The following is an 18132-nucleotide window of genomic DNA, read 5'->3' on the forward strand; positions in this document are numbered from 1 at the left end:
TTCAGGGTGAAATCCTTTTTGTGAAACGGAATGATAATAAATGTGTAACTTTTGCATCAAATTCCGATGTAATAGAGCCAATGGCTTCTATTAGGAGGTGAAAGGGAAATGCAAGACAGAAGAACAGCGTTCTACAACCACTAGTGGTAAAGCACTTCAGTAAGTGCAAGGGTGGAGTGGACCTTCATGACTGGTTGGCAGGGAAGTGTGGTACTTCAATCCGTGGAAAAAAGTGGTACTGGGCCCTCGGCTGTAGTAAATTGCTGGATTTTCTACAGAGAAATACATGAGCGAAATTCCGTGGACTTGCTCTGTTCAGACGATGCTTGGCAGTGCAGTATCCGAAGATGTTTTCAAAGAGGAAGAAGAAGCGGCGACCACTTTGATCACCTCATGGATTACAGTTTGATTTGGGATTTGATGGAAAAAAGTCACTTTATGGATAAACGTTATTCACAAAGACATTGTCAGATGAAAGGCTGTAAAGGCAGACCGCTATCATTTTGCAAAAAGTGCGATGTGACACTCTGTTAAAGATGTTTTGAACCATACCAAAGTCGAAAAAAACTGACAACCCAAGTGTGTTTTAGTAATTCTGTGTATTGATTTAAATATATATCAACATTACGTTAAACATGATAATAGTTCCGTCACAAGGTACCTATTCCACTCGTACATCATACGTACGAACAACACACAGCCCTCTACATCCTTTTACACTAGTAAATGTGATCATAGATAAGAGGCATATGATAGAAATAGTCTCTAACTTCAACTATCAAGTTTAACGAATAACTGTTATTAATTCCACTGAAACACAAACAATTGCAGCTCTAGAGTAACATTTCGTTCGTCACAATTTTATTATCTGCCATCTTGTAATATTACATTATCGTGATCAAAGGAATCAAACCGTTTCGCCGTGGTTTTCATAACACGTTGTACTAAAATAAAATTATCACTCTATTTTGTAAACTACTCTTCCATGTATCATACACTTGATATTCTTCGTCTGCTCGCACGAACCCGTTCGCCTCGATAGTCTCTAATTACTTACAAAATATCTTCATGATGAGCATAATGCTCACACTGTAAGCGATAGTGAAGGGATCTTCCATATAACTTTGAACGGCCATATTCGAGATATGGACGATGGAGTCTTCACATATGTTAGCAAGATAATCCAATCTTACAGGAAGATTTCTGAAATAGATATAATAAGAATATCTTAATCAACTACATCCCTTAGAACGCATTAAATATGAATAACTTCTACTGGGATATTGAATGTCCGGAAGAGTATATGCTAGACATTAATACATTTACTACACCCTTGATGTAAAGATGAGTAGTACCGGTAGAGAAAATAGCTTACTGCAGATATTTAGATATGTCCTATACCAAGTTGCTGCACAATGTTTAATGAGCTATGTTTCCACGTAAATATAGAAATATGATTCAATATACTTATTTATTGGTCTGAGTGATATTTATCACGAGTATCTACCTCCTGCTTTCTATATGGTCGATCTTCTGAAGACCGTCTGGATATAATGGAGCATTGGGTGGAAAATAAGTTAATTCCGCGGAACCACGAATATTTTCCTGATGAAAATGCACAGTTATAAATCTAATGAGAAGCTGACTATAATGTTGCACCGTTCGTTGTAGTGGTCTCACTAAATTCTGTGCGACATCGTCTGCAGTATAACGGGTGTGCAGCTTCATCAGATCAATGTTCGTGGTAGTGCGGAATGAACTTATTTACCCACCCAATACATGCAGATTGACACTTCAAGACTCACTATCTCCAGTTTGCAGATGATTATAGTTCCCAATCTCCCTCGCTTCGCAAATTCTACAACTCAAAACTTCGCTTAATTAACTTACCAACCCTTACTCTATCCAGCGGGCGGTCTTCAAGTTCCAGATCTTTCTCGTCTGGTTACATCTGCGCCATATCACCACTCTACACGTCACGAGTGTTCAGGATACATCCTCTCCCTCACAGCCCCTCATAGACCGACTCTCAGGTGAGAATTACGCCACCCGCACTACTTGAGATCGCCTCTCGATCCTTGAGGCCTAATGTCACTTTCGCCTCTGCAGCCAGCCTCAATGACCCCAGTCAGACAGAAGACATCTTGGTCCCCCCTCTCCCCCTTTTCTCTGATCTTGCTTTCTCCCCGCTGCCCCAGACAGCTAACTCCTGCCCCCAGCAGCAGGAGACCAAGCTCCCGCCCTGCCTCCTGTCCAACCATGATAACCACCCCCCCCCCCCCCCCCTCTCTGAGCTATCTGAGCCCATCAATCTCTTTAAAGATCTTGCCCTTCGCGGGACACTAACTTTTATCAAATTCACCCTCCTCCAGCTTCTAACTGCTCCCACTAGGGAGCAGAAATTGGAAATATTTCTTAACGCTGTCTTCACCTGGCTGCAGAATGGTAGTTAGGAACCCCATATGCCCAAATGAGTTCAGGGTCCTTTACTGGAACGCAGAAAGCGTCAGACAGGATCGTGTTGAGAATGGGGAGATCCTCTCCGATGAGTGTATCGATGTTGCACTCATCGGCGAGACCTTCTTGAAGCCCAAATATACATTGTTTGTACCTAACTTCGTTGTCTATCGCAGCGATCGCCCGAATCGTCATGATGGCGGTACGGCCGTCTTCGTAAGGAATATCTTAGCTCACTCTCGTGTTCCTACCCCCGACGGCATTGAAGCAACGACCGTACAAGTCACCCCCCGTAAAGGACCTTTCAGCATAACGGCATGCTACTTTCCTCCAGGTGCCGATTTTGATTCAGCAGACCTAGCCCGTCTTTTACTGAATACTGTAACCCATTGGTCAGTGCAACCTTTCCCGATGCCTCAATCTATGTTGCTGCGCCACGATAGGCGACCCATTAATGCAACCAACGGGTTAAACATTCTTTGCCCGATACCTCCATTCTCTAACTCGACGCTTGGCAGCCTAGTTTGACGAAATGGAGTCGCTCAGCGGATACCTCAGGGTTTAATTATGGCTAGTAGGACCTGTAATCCTACTGTAGAATTCGCTTAACGTGGATCCATGAGAAATCCGACCCACGGATGTCACCCATCGTTATTTACGACATTATAATAATCACCGCCAACTACCTTATTAGAGTTTTGACCTCGAGAAACTTGCCATGGTAAAATGAATACTTAATTATACGATTCCTTACTTCACTATAAATTAACTTACAATCTAGTCATTAATTAAAGAACTCATGACACCAGCAATTGTAGAAAAACAACAAAATATTTATTAATAAAATACTAAATTACTAATTTCCATATTATGTAACGCAGTATTCAAATTGACTGATAATATGCATGAAAAAAAATTGAGTCAGCGCTGGCTCGTATGATAAATAAAAACATAATATTCAGTATTTAAATTAATGAAATGATCAGTTCCTTTGTGAAGTTGAAATTCAAAAATTACACATTTACAACAGATCACTGGACCTTATCCGAGTTCCACTTCGCATTTTAAATATAAGTACAACATCGACACAATAAACTCGTTCCGAAAGTTCACTTTCTTTAGTCTTATTTAAGCACTCTCACCTGGATACAATATCCAGCCGCAATGAATCTCTAATACACTGATAAGTCAAGTGTAAATAAATTGGAATTCCTTTAAGTAGCTCTAATGGAATTTTAGGAAATCGAAAATAAATCTGAATATTTTAAATTAAATTTTAATAAAATCCGAAGTCATGATTTTGTTGCACTGCTCACGTTGTGCGTTGAAACTACATATGAACTAAGGCATTCCTTCCTAGTGCCTGTTAAATTCGGCTCCTACTCTTGCCTTTCCCTAGTTGAAGTTCGTAAATAAAAATGTACGTTCGAACGGAGAATATTAACTGATCTAGCTATCTATCTAACCTCAGCATAATCTTTGGCTGTCCCACACATGCCCTTGTCGGTTCTATGTCCCATTAAATAGTTATATTTCAATAACATTCAACCACAATGCAAGCTACACTACTCTCTTGCAAATAACATGGAAGCGCTTAACTGCGAGGTTTGGCAAACATCATCTTATATATATATCGGTGTCGTAATGCTTTTGGTTATCTACAGCTATTAAAAGTCGAAGTATTCTAATATTCATTATAAAACATTTACACTGAAATGCAATTACGTCACGAGCATACATCTATAGTAATACATGCAGTTCGTACCTTGGCTTAAGTAGCTCCTGCGGTGTGGGCACTCTTACGCAAATAAAACATATACTTCACTATTAGTGTGGCACAACTTAACTTGCAGGTACACGATGGTCCTGCATCGCGTAACAAAAATCTCAAATCACTATCCATAACTCGTAACTTTCCTCAATTATCATATTCATATTCTCATTATAACATCAATCTAATATCAGCACCGTAGCCTCCATAATAATATATCGCGTTCCAAACTTGATGACTACGTAAAAATACCACACTGTTTCTTAATAAAATTCACAAGTCGCAGATCCTCATAACCTATCGACGAGTTCAATGCCCCTTTCTATGAACCAACAAATGCGTAATTCCATGTTTCTTTCTACACCGCGCACATCCATTCGTGACGTCAACTTAATTCATTACATCAATGAAATCTCTATAATCTCTCATTATGTCAATTCAATCAGCTGTTTCATATTTCTCTTCAAAACTCACGCTTCCTACAAGTATTCTAGTCGATATAGCATAACTTCTGCTATGTTATTAACTCGTAATTATGACTTAATTATCTCACACTTAGATGATAATCATCACTTGCATTGCCTTCTTATCGGCCTACAATTAGCCATCAGCACATACCTAAGGTACATGTGTAAGCAAACCAAAAATTATGCAATAAAATGTTATGAATGACTTAGCTCGCTCATAGTTGTCCCTGGTCCAGCTGTTCCATTCCCATTGGATGTAGATGGGTCTTCGGTTCGGTCACGGGTAAGACATCTGGAACGTCATCCGCTCCTCCGCTCTGGTAGTATTATCTGGTTACCCGTCGCCTTCTTTTCGTCATGGCTCGGTCGGATGGTTACCCGTCGCCTTCCTCGTCATTTCCTGGTCGTATGGTAAGATGAATTGTTCCCAGGTCGGTCCATCATGTGAATTCAGTGCATCATCTTGATCATCTTCTTGACAATCTCAAAATCGAAGCTAGTAATATTACGATATGTTGCCATTTTACTATTGTCGTCGTTTATCCTTAAATTTTAATTTATTTCGTAGCTCCTCGTCGTCTTCGCAATTTCTTACGTATCGACTTCAGTACTTTTATTTTCGTCTTAACCGTTTGAATTTTGGTGAAGACTGATACTTTATTCTAATTTAATCGTCGTATTCTTTCCTTTCTTTTATATGCGCAGTCCTTTGCTTCTCCAAATCAAATATTACGATTACGGTGATTGCGTCCGCTCTCGATGCCGTGCAAATTTCAAGATGAAGATTTTCAATAATAAACTTTTTCTATTTTTTTGAAAACAATACTGTGCACCGTCCACTGTCCATCTTACTCGAAAACATTACCATTCCGTGTAATATATGGCCCTCTGAGACATCATAGCAGGCGACTATTCCATGCTTGCTTTAGATTACTAGGCCCATACCTTAGGTCGGCGCCATTTTGTAATCTGTCGTGGCCGTGCGAACGAGCACATTTTCTCCCCCGTCACGGATAAAATATATTGGTCACAATATATTTTCCTTTCTTAAACTCACATCATAAATGTGCCTTCGCTTCTTATATATATTCATTGTCCTATTGCGACTGGCTAATCGATTTTAATATATCGACCGTTGATTATCGCTCCAGATTTAGAGATGCTCATTGCTATCCTCGACTGTGCTTATGTAATCAGCTGATTCTTTCCTTCAATAAACATAATAAATCGTACTTTCAAATGACTTGCAGACGGTAACTTGAATTGGTATGTAATTTATGCATTCTTGGCCCTTTATTCTACTAGTTCTGTGGTTTCATTAGTCTGATTTTCTTGGTAATAAGGCTTGATGTTAGAAGCATTGTGTACATTTCTGTACTTTCCATTCATGCTTGTTAATTCGTATGCATTATTTCCTAGCACACGCTCTACTTTATATGGACCGTTGTATAATGGTAGGAACTTCGCACATACTCTGTTCGGTGCATTAGATATTGGTACCGTCTTAATTAATACAAGATCACCTCGTTTATAAGGTGCATGGAATTTCTTATTTTGCATCCTCTTTAGTCTTTTTCGTGATTGTTCCAGTAGCTTTTCCTTTATCATAGTCTCTATTTGCTGTGGATCTGGCTTCTTTTCCAAGGGCATACTAAATATTCTGTCCCAACTCCTTTCAGGATGGATATTCTTGTGAGCTACGCTGGGAATCTGTCCGATGGATTGATTAATGGTGTTATTCAAGCTCTTTTCAATAATACTTAATATCTCCACCCATTTCCAATGCTGTTGATTACAGTATATTCTGCCGAACTTGGCGATTTCCCTCATCTCCTGAAGTTCTTTCCTTATTTGTTTCATTTCCTCATCGGTCTTCTCCATCTTCCGCTCTGAATCAGCCTTATCAGTTTCCATTTTCTCCTTCAGTTCATTTATTTTGTCGGCTACCTGATCTGAAGCTCGGTTAAATTTTCCTACTAAGTCTTGTTGTTTCAGGCTTAGTCCTTCCATGCCCTTCGCTATTTCACTTATCTTCACATCTAATCTCTTGAAAGTTTCCTGTCCTTCAGTTATCTTCTTCTTTATTTCATTTACTTCTTCCCATTTCTTCTCATTACTGCCTTTGATTTCCTCTAGCTTGTCAGTCAGTTTGGCAATTTCCTCATCCACCAGTGCTGTGATGATATTTGGATTCTGTACCACTTCTGCTCTCATTCTGTTTATCTCCTCTCGCATCTCTTGGTTTTTATTTTCCATGGTTTCGGTCAACTCGGCACGCAAACCTTGTATTTCATTTCTGACTCCAAAAAATTCTTCAGTCATCTTTTCCTGTTTCCCTTTTAATTCTTGGATCATCCCTTTATGTTCGCTTTCTATTCTGCTAACGATTTCCTCCATAGTCTCCTTTTGCTTCAGTTGCCACTCTTCCTGTTTCTTGTCCAACTCCTGTATTAGTTCGTGGCGTTCTTTTCTCCTTTCTTCAACTTGCTTCTCATATAATTCCTTTATCTCCTTTCCTCTATCCTCAATTTGTTTTTGTTGCCATTCTATTAATCTTCGTTCCTTTTCTGCTCGTCTTCTTTCTTTCTCCTCTTCCTGCCTTATTCTTTCATTCTCACGTTCATGTTTCTCCCTCTGTTTTTCTTCTTCGCGTTCCTTTTTCTCCCTCTGTTTTTCTTCTTCCTGCTTTTTCTCCTTCTCTTCGCGTTCCTTTTTCTCCTTCTGTTTTTCTTCTTCCTGCCTTCTCTCCTTCTCTTCTTGTTTTTTTAAATACTCTAAGAACCACATCGGGGTTCCCTCATGTCTTTCCTGTATTCCTCTCATTTCTTCTTCCTGACCCCTTCTGGTCTGTATTCTTCCTTGCATCGCCATGTTTCCGTCAAGTAAAATTCTATTTAGTATGCTTTCATTAAATTTCTAACAATTCTTCAATTTTCCTACGGTACTCTAAATTTCCTAGCAATCCTCTAAGTTCACAGGGTATAAATACACATACATATATATAACACAATTCACAGCTCCTTAAACTACTTATACTAAAATAGTCTCTTATGTCACTATTGTGCACTAGGTTAAAGTTTCTTGTTTCCAATCACTTATGATATGGATGGACCTTGCTGGAAACAGCATCATCTTACCAGGTAGACCATGAACAACTAGACCATGAATTCGGATTTTATCATTTTGAATTCACTCCGGAACTGATCATAATAGAAGAAAATAAATTATTACTATATGGCATTTAGCCTACCTTCTACATACACAAGCCTACATAGCCTTTAACATGTGCAATATTTTTTAAAAATAAAATCAGTTAAAATTAACTCATATTATTAATATGACCAGAGGAAAATAAACACTTAACAAACCTCATTCACTCCTCAACATTGATCATTTCATTTAATATGACTTTATACTCATATATATTATGCCCCCTTCTCCATCACAGACTCTCGTCATATATCTTGCAAACATTACAAACCTAATAAATCCTTTCCATACAATATCTCTACATATTATTATCTATGTTGATCAATATTATCTGAACTTAATTTATTCCATAACAATACGTTCCCACGGCGACTTCTCTTCTCGGTCACAGTATAGGAGCTAGCTGAAATATTCTAATATTCAATCTCTTTCTTGACGATCCCGCGGTGTCTTTCACTTCTGGTCACCGTTGGTACCCCAATTTAATGCATTATACTCCCACGGTGTCTTTCTCTTCTACTCACGTTGGTGCGACAACTTAATGTGCTTTCCCGCGGTGTTTTTCTTTTAAATAGCCTCTCGATTGGGCAGCAATTAAATGTGGCCGCGGAGTATTTCTCTTCAGTTAGGCCCCACGATTGGGCAGCCAATTAAATGTAACCCATTGGTCAGTGCAACCTTTCCCGATGCCTCAATCTATGTTGCTGCGCCACGATAGGCGACCCATTAATGCAACCAATGGGTTAAACATTCTTTGCCCGATACCTCCATTCTCTAACTCGACGCTTGGCAGCCTAGTTTGACGAAATGGAGTCGCTCAGCGGATACCTCAGGGTTTAATTATGGCTAGTAGGACCTGTAATCCTACTGTAGAATTCGCTTAACGGGGATCCATGAGAAATCCGACCCACGGATGTCACCCATCGTTATTTACGACATTATAATAATCACCGCCAACTACCTTATTAGAGTTTTGACCTCGAGAAACTTGCCATGGTAAAATGAATACTTAATTATACGATTCCTTACTTCACTATAAATTAACTTACAATCTAGTCATTAATTAAAGAACTCATGACACCAGCAATTGTAGAAAAACAACAAAATATTTATTAATAAAATACTAAATTACTAATTTCCATATTATGTAACGCAGTATTCAAATTGACTGATAATATGTATGAAAAAAAAATGAGTCAGCGCTGGCTCGTATGATAAATAAAAAAATAATATTCAGTATTTAAATTAATGAAATGATCAGTTCCTTTGTGAAGTTGAAATTCAAAAATTACACATTTACAACAGATCACTGGACCTTATCCGAGTTCCACTTCGCATTTTAAATATAAGTACAACATCGACACAATAAACTCGTTCCGAAAGTTCACTTTCTTTAGTCTTATTTAAGCACTCTCACCTGGATACAATATCCAGCCGCAATGAATCTCTAATACACTGATAAGTCAAGTGTAAATAAATTGGAATTCCTTTAAGTAGCTCTAATGGAATTTTAGGAAATCGAAAATAAATCTGAATATTTTAAATTAAATTTTAATAAAATCCGAAGTCATGATTTTGTTGCACTGCTCACGTTGTGCGTTGAAACTACATATGAACTAAGGCATTCCTTCCTAGTGCCTGTTAAATTCGGCTCCTACTCTTGCCTTTCCCTAGTTGAAGTTCGTAAATAAAAATGTACGTTCGAACGGAGAATATTAACTGATCTAGCTATCTATCTAACTTCAGCATAATCTTTGGCTGTCCCACACATGCCCTTGTCGGTTCTATGTCCCATTAAATAGTTATATTTCAATAACATTCAACCACAATGCAAGCTACACTACTCTCTTGCAAATAACATGGAAGCGCTTAACTGCGAGGTTTGGCAAACATCATCTTATATATATATCGGTGTCGTAATGCTTTTGGTTATCTACAGCTATTCAAAGTCGAAGTATTCTAATATTCATTATAAAACATTTACACTGAAATGCAATTACGTCACGAGCATACATCTATAGTAATACATGCAGTTCGTACCTTGGCTTAAGTAGCTCCTGCGGTGTGGGCACTCTTACGCAAATAAAACATATACTTCACTATTAGTGTGGCACAACTTAACTTGCAGGTACACGATGGTCCTGCATCGCGTAACAAAAATCTCAAATCACTATCCATAACTCGTAACTTTCCTCAATTATCATATTCATATTCTCATTATAACATCAATCTAATATCAGCACCGTAGCCTCCATAATAATATATCGCGTTCCAAACTTGACGACTACGTAAAAATACCACACTGTTTCTTAATAAAATTCACAAGTCGCAGATCCTCATAACCTATCGACGAGTTCAATGCCCCTTTCTATGAACCAACAAATGCGTAATTCCATGTTTCTTTCTACACCGCGCACATCCATTCGTGACGTCAACTTAATTCATTACATCAATGAAATCTCTATAATCTCTCATTATGTCAATTCAATCAGCTGTTTCATATTTCTCTTCAAATCTCACGCTTCCTACAAGTATTCTAGTCGATATAGCATAACTTCTGCTATGTTATTAACTCGTAATTATGACTTAATTATCTCACACTTAGATGATAATCATCACTTGCATTGCCTTCTTATCGGCCTACAATTAGCCATCAGCACATACCTAAGGTACATGTGTAAGCAAACCAAAAATTATGCAATAAAATGTTATGAATGACTTAGCTCGCTCATAGTTGTCCCTGGTCCAGCTGTTCCATTCCCATTGGATGTAGATGGGTCTTCGGTTCGGTCACGGGTAAGACATCTGGAACGTCATCCGCTCCTCCGCTCTGGTAGTATTATCTGGTTACCCGTCGCCTTCTTTTCGTCATGGCTCGGTCGGATGGTTACCCGTCGCCTTCCTCGTCATTTCCTGGTCGTATGGTAAGATGAATTGTTCCCAGGTCGGTCCATCATGTGAATTCAGTGCAACATCTTGATCATCTTGACAATCTCAAAATCGAAGCTAGTAATATTACGATATGTTGCCATTTTACTATTGTCGTCGTTTATCCTTAAATTTTAATTTATTTCGTAGCTCCTCGTCGTCTTCGCAATTTCTTACGTATCGACTTCAGTACTTTTATTTTCGTCTTAACCGTTTGAATTTTGGTGAAGACTGATACTTTATTCTAATTTAATCGTCGTATTTTTTCCTTTCTTTTATATGCGCAGTCCTTTGCTTCTCCAAATCAAATATTACGATTACGGTGATTGCGTCCGCTCTCGATGCCGTGCAAATTTCAAGATGAAGATTTTCAATAATAAACTTTTTCTATTTTTTTGAAAACAATACTGTGCACCGTCCACTGTCCATCTTACTCGAAAACATTACCATTCCGTGAAATATATGGCCCTCTGAGACATCATAGCAGGCGACTATTTCATGCTTGCTTTAGATTACTAGGCCCATACCTTAGGTCGGCGCCATTTTGTAATCTGTCGTGGACGTGCGAACGAGCACAATACTGTCCCTACGATCATGGCAGGCAACTACAACGCAACGTCCCCGCGTTGGAATAGTCGCTCTACTAACACGTGGCGAGAGCAATTAGAAAGGTTCTAGGATCAGCGTAAGCTTATCTCACCTGCTCCGGATCACCCAATCCATTATTCACATAACCCCAATGTGAGACCTGACTGGCTGAATATTGCCGTCTCCCGTGTCGTCAACATGCCTTTAAAAATGATCACCCTAGACGCCCTTCATTCCGACCACCGCCCTGTATTATTGCAGGTTGGTACCTCGCCCGACCACACCCCCATCACCATCCATCATCCCAGTAAAGACTGGAAATCCTTCGAGAGATCGCTTTCCAGCTCCCTAAACGGCAAGCCTCAGATTCGATTCTAAGAGAGACTCCCTGGCGGCAAAATTCTCGGCGGCATTAGTCAATGCCACCGAATCGTCCACCGTGGGACCTAAATTTCAGACCAGAAAGAGGACCAACCTCCCCAGCAAATTCCTCGTTCATATCAAAATCAAAACAGGACTCGTAGGCTGTGGCACGAAACCACAGACCCATTCCTAAAGGCTCAAATGAACCGGCAAATAAGGAACTTACGCACCCTTATCAGGAAAAACAATGCAGAGGCCTGGCGTCTAGGCTTGCTGAATTAAAAACCTCCGACGGCTCACTCCACAGGACGGCACGGAATTTTTTTAAGATTAGGACTGGCATACCCTCCTTACATGGTCAGCGTGGAATGGCCCATGCTGATAAGGAGAAGGCTAACGCTATGGCCGACACGTTCGAGGATACGTGCCAGCCAAATGATGATCCCTCCTGTGAGGACTTTATTGAGCTAGTGGAGAGGAAGCTTGACCGCCTAGATGACCTCAGTCTCCCTCCAGATCTTCAATTCTTTAAGCCCTCCGAACTGCTCGCCGGTTTATGAAACTCAAGAATAGGAAGACCGCTGGCTTGGACGGCGTGTCGGCGGCCTTCCTTAAGAACATCTCCAGAAAGGCCTTGACATGACACACGAAACTGTTTATTGCGATCACGAGAATGTGACATTTCCCTCCTCCTGGAAAAATGCCAAAGTCATCATGATCCTCAAAACTTTAGTTGATGCAGAAATTCCGCAGAAATACAAACCTATCAATAATCAATAATTATCTATAATAGTATAACTGGAGAGTTCGGGCGCCTCCACATAGGCCTCCTCCACCTCCACCTCCACATGCTCCTCCGCAAAGTCCTCCTCCACATTGACCTCTGGGAAGGTCATGTTTGTGAACAAAGCCACGTGCACTTGTTTGTAAACAAATCCTCGTGCTTTATTGACAACCACTTGCTTTTTTGACAGTTGTCATCCGCAATCTTGCATCGCTTACCTCAGTGGTGCTATCTTTACGACACTAAACCTCATCGTGGTAGCGGGCAATTTAAAATCCAGTGCTTTCTGACAGCTGTCATCCTCCATCTTGCATTGCTAAACTAAGTGCTGCTACCTTTACGGTACTAAACCTCAACCTGGTGGTCGGAAATTTAAAATCCACGTGCTTTTTGACAGTTGTCAACCTCCATCTTGCGTCAAAACCATCAGTGCTGCCCTCTTTACCTACTACCTTTGAAAGGTGGTGGTGGGTAATTTAAAATCGTCGTACTATTTGACAGCTGTCATCCGCCATCTTTAATCAAGAGAGCACCGTGCTGCTGTCTTTACGGCACTGTGGACAATTTGAAAAATTCCACGTGCTTTTTGACAGCTGACATCCTCCATCTTTAATTAACAGAGCATCGTGCTGCTGTCATTACGGCGCTAAACGTTACGAGCGGTTAATTTGAAAAATTCCATGTGCTCTTTTGACAGCTGTCATACGCCATCATGCACCACTAACCTCGGTGCTGCCATTATTAGCTACTACCTTTGAAATGTAGTGTGGGCTATTTCCGCATGATTTTTTACAGCTGTCAGCCGCATCATTAACTACATGCACATGGCTTCCTACTACTATCTTTATGGAAGTAAAACATTATAGCGCGGGACTTAGCCACGCCGCAAGCAAGCAAGTAAGCAAGTTCCCCCATAGATATAAAGCAAGCTGCCCTTCTCAACATACTTACCGAGCTGTCCTTCTCAATATTCTATTATTCTCTACCTAACAAGTTTGAACATGCATCGCAAAGGCAAGAGTGAGCACGTGCTGCAGAGATGACGTCATTGTGCATGTTTAGATCCGCAGATTACAAAAGAAACGTAACAAAACTAGAATCAAATACTGTAATCGATGTCGTTAACTTCAACATGCGTTCAGAACATTGTTTGATGTGTCACATCACTAAATAAGTGATCAAGACTAGAATCGAATACTATACACGTTACAACATATGTTTAGATCATGTTAAGGGATACTTTTGTTCTAAGAAGATCAGATTAAAAAAGAAGTGATTGAAACCCAACAAGACTAGAATCGAACATTGTACTCAATGTCGTTAACTTCAACACGTGATCAAAACATTTACTGATGTGTTCAGAACACTAAATAAGTGATCAAGACTAGAATCGAACACTGTACTGGATGCAACATGTGTTCAGAACATGTCAGGGGATACCTTTGTTCTAAGAAGATCAGATCACAAAAGAAGTGAGTGAAATATAACAAGACTAGAATCGATCACTGTACTCGGTACAACATGTGTTTAGACATGTTAGGGGATACCTTTGTTGTAAGAAGATCAGATTACTAAATAAGTGATTAAAACATAAGAAGACCAGAATCGAACACGATACAACAGTGTTTGGAACATGTCAGGTGAACAGATTAAAAAAGAAGTGATTAAAACATAACAAGACTACAATCGAACACTCTACTTGATGTCGCTAACTTCAACATTTGATCAGAACATTGATTGATGTGTTTAGAACACTAAATAAGTGATTAACACTAGAATCGAACACTGTACTGGATACAACATGTGTTCAGAACATGTCAGGGGATACCTTTGTTCTAAGAAGATCAGATCACAACAGAAGTGAGTGAAATATAACAAGACTAGAATCGATCACTGTACTCGGTATAACATGTGTTAGGACATGTTAGGGGATACCTTCAATGAATCAATCAATCAATACTGATCTGCATTTAGGGTAGTCGCCCAGGTGGCAGATTCCCTATTTGTTGTTTTCCTAGCCTTTTCCTAAATGATTTCAAAGAAATTGGAAATTTATTGAACATCTCCCTTGGTAAGCTATTCCAGTCCCTAACTCCCCTTCCTATATATGAATATTTGCCCCAGTTTGTCCTCTTGAATTCCAATTTTAACTTCATATTGTGATCATTCCTACTTTTATAAACGCCATTCAAACTTATTCGTCTACTAATGCCATTCCACGCCATCTCTCCGCTGATAGCTCGGAACATACCACTTAGTCGAGCAGCTCTTCTTCTTTCTCTCAATTCTTCCCAACCCAAACATTGCAGCATTTTTGTAACGCTACTCTTTTGTTGTAAGAAGATCGGATTACTAAATAAGTGATTAAAACATAACAAGACTAGACTCGAACACTATACAACATGTATTTAGAACATGTCAGGAGATCAGATTACAAAAGAAGTGATTAAAACTTAACAAGACTACAATCGAACACTGTACTTGATGTCGTTAACTTCAACATGTGAGCAGAACATGGATTGATATGATCAGAACAGTAAATAAGTGATTAAAACTAGAATAGAACACTGTACTGGATACAACATGTGTACAGAACATGTCAGGGGATACCATTGTTCTAAGAAGATCAGATCACAGAAGAAATGATTGAAAAATAACAAGACTAGAATAGATCAGTATACTCGATACAACATGTGATCAGAACATTGATTGATATGGTCAGAACACGATACACGATACAACATGCGTTCAGAACATGTTAGGAGATACCTTTGTTCTAAGAGAAACAAAATAAGACTACAATTCTGAACAACTTGCGTCAGATAGCGACTGTTAAAACCCCCTTCTTCTCTACCTGTGCGCGATCTTATGCACAAGTCAGGGTATATATCACGTAGCCAACTCACTCAGCAAACTATAATATGTATTCAGCAAAAGTACAATTCCAATGACTTACCTAGTGCGAAAATAAACAACTACGGAAACACACTGAGCACATATCGTGTAGCTATATCGCTCAGTAAACGATAATATGAATATTTCAAACGTACAATTTCAAATGATTTGCCTAGTGCGAAAATAAAAAAATACGGAAACACACTGTGCACATACTGCTTAGCCAACTTCCTCATTAAACTACAATATGAATGTAGCAAATGTACAGCTTCAAATGATTTGCCTTGTCTTGTGCAAAAATCAACAACCACTGAAAAAACCTTGCCGCGTAGCCAACTCGCTCGGTCACACATACCGCACAGCTAACACGCTCAGTAATTGCAAATACATCACGACACCGGTAATCGAACAGAACACTGATATACGCATACACGTTATATGAAAGTAAAAACCATACTGCGTAGCCAACTCGCTCGGTCACACATACCACACAGGTAACGCGCTCAGAAATTGCAGATACATTACAACACGGGTTATAGACCAGAACAGTGATATGCGTATACACGTTATGTGAAAATAAAAAATATATACTGCGTACCCAACTCGCTCGGTCACACATACCGCACAGCTAACACGCTCAGTAATTGCAAATACATCACAACACGGGTTATCGACCAGAATACTGAAATACGCATACACGTCACTCTTTCTCTCAATTAACGGAACACACGGACAAGAATGTTGCGAGATTCTACACCTAAGATGCACATAAAAAAGGGAGGATAAAAAAGAATAAATCATTAATTTTTTGTATGTATGTTGTCTCTTCCATGTTGTAAGACCAAATGGGAGCAGTACTGTGAGTTTCTGCTACCGCTTGCGAAAACGTAAACGGAAGTGACATGTTATTTCAGCAAAAAATGCACATTACGTTGCTCCTGCATACACAAGTCAGACACAGAAATAAAATGATGGATACTGCTATTCAAATCCCGGTCATTATACCTTTGGCGCCAGGAAGGGCATCCGGCTGTAAAACAGATCCTTTTGTTTCTTCTAATTACAAGTTGTCAGGAAGACTGACGATTGCACAGGAAAGGGCTAAGAGCGGGAAGGAAGCGGCCAGCCGCCGCCTAGCATTTGCTATCTTCAGGGCTGCCAATAGTAGGGGTTCGAACCCGCTATCTCCCGAATACTATATCTTATTCATAAGTTAGAAGTAACAGACATGATAGAAGAAGCGAGAATGATTGCTGGTACAAGATATTGATGGTGATTCATCTGTCGGATGGGGACTTTAAGCCTTGTGCAGACCGCTTGGTGCTATTCGACAGAAGCACCCTAAGTGTCGGCACCAGGATTTATCAGGACATCCGGTTATAAAACACGCAACGACAGATTTATCTTACTTTATATCGCGTATACTGCGATTCAAAATCCTGGTTCTTGCATCAGGAAAGGCATCCGGCTGTACAACAACAACAAGATGCTATAACTGCCTGCTCTGCTTGTAAAAATGCACATAACGTTGTTCTGAAGTAAGACAATGGATACTGCGATTTAAAATCCTCAGTCCTAGCGCCACGAAGGGCAACAAACCGTAAAACAGATTCTTGCGATTTAAAATCCCGGTCCTTAGACTTTTGGCATTAGGAAGGGCATCCGGCTGTAAAACAGATATTTGCGACTTAAAATCCCGGTCTTGTTAAGTCAGGAAGGGCTTCCAGCCGTAAAACGGATTCTTAGGAAGAAAGGGCTAGGAGCGGGGAAGCGGCCAACCGCTTTCTTGCATTTACATTGTAGTTCGAACCCTGCTATTTAGGTGTTAAGCCTTGGGAGTAGGCTATGTGCCGGCACCGGACTGTATTAACCAAATGTTGCGAAGCTGCAAGAGCATATCTGTTGAATGCACCAAGTCTGATAGGCGTATATCCCTGGGACAAAAAAAATTAAGTGGGTGTGTGTTTTACAGATACGTTGTATTAGAGTAAGCTTCAAGCTGCTGCAAGTCGGCCAGAGCAAGAGAACACTCGCAGGAATGTGATTAGCAAGTTTCGTCCGGTGCAAAGTCCGTAGTTCGATTACAGCCCGTACATTAAATAACAGCAGCGGACTTTAGCCCTGCTCTCTCTTGCCGGGTTAGGCTGAGTAGCTGAGTTAGTTTAGGCGCTGGCTTTCTAACATAGCAGGTCCGATCTTGGCTCAGTTTGGACATGTACGAAAGAACTGAGGGACAAAATTCCCGCACCTTAGCGTCTTGTGTTGTTAATATAACAGGCTCGATCCCGGCTTAGTCCGGTAGTGCTTGGTAGATTTAATAGCAGAACTCATGAGGGACTAAATTCCGGCCCTCGGCGTCTCAAGGGTCGATCCTAGCTCAGTCTGGTAATGCTCGGATGAACTTCTAAGCAACTAAATTCCGGCACCTCGGCGTCTCGTGTTGTTCTCACCCTAGCTCAAAGGCTGTAAGAGGTCGCTAACAGGCAGGGGATAATACCGTAGCTGTTGGCTTAGCTCAGCACCCGAGGATCGCAAAACTCAGCTTAGAACCCCGTCTACGCTCGCCAAGATAACAGACAGGGGATACCGTAGATGATGACTCCCTCTCTTCTTGCTCAGCTCAGTGCCCAATGATCGCAGCTAATATTGACGGACTAAATTACGACACA

This window comes from Anabrus simplex, chromosome 1 (genome assembly GCF_040414725.1).
Source record: "Anabrus simplex isolate iqAnaSimp1 chromosome 1, ASM4041472v1, whole genome shotgun sequence".
In the NCBI taxonomy this organism is placed as follows: domain Eukaryota; kingdom Metazoa; phylum Arthropoda; class Insecta; order Orthoptera; family Tettigoniidae; genus Anabrus; species Anabrus simplex.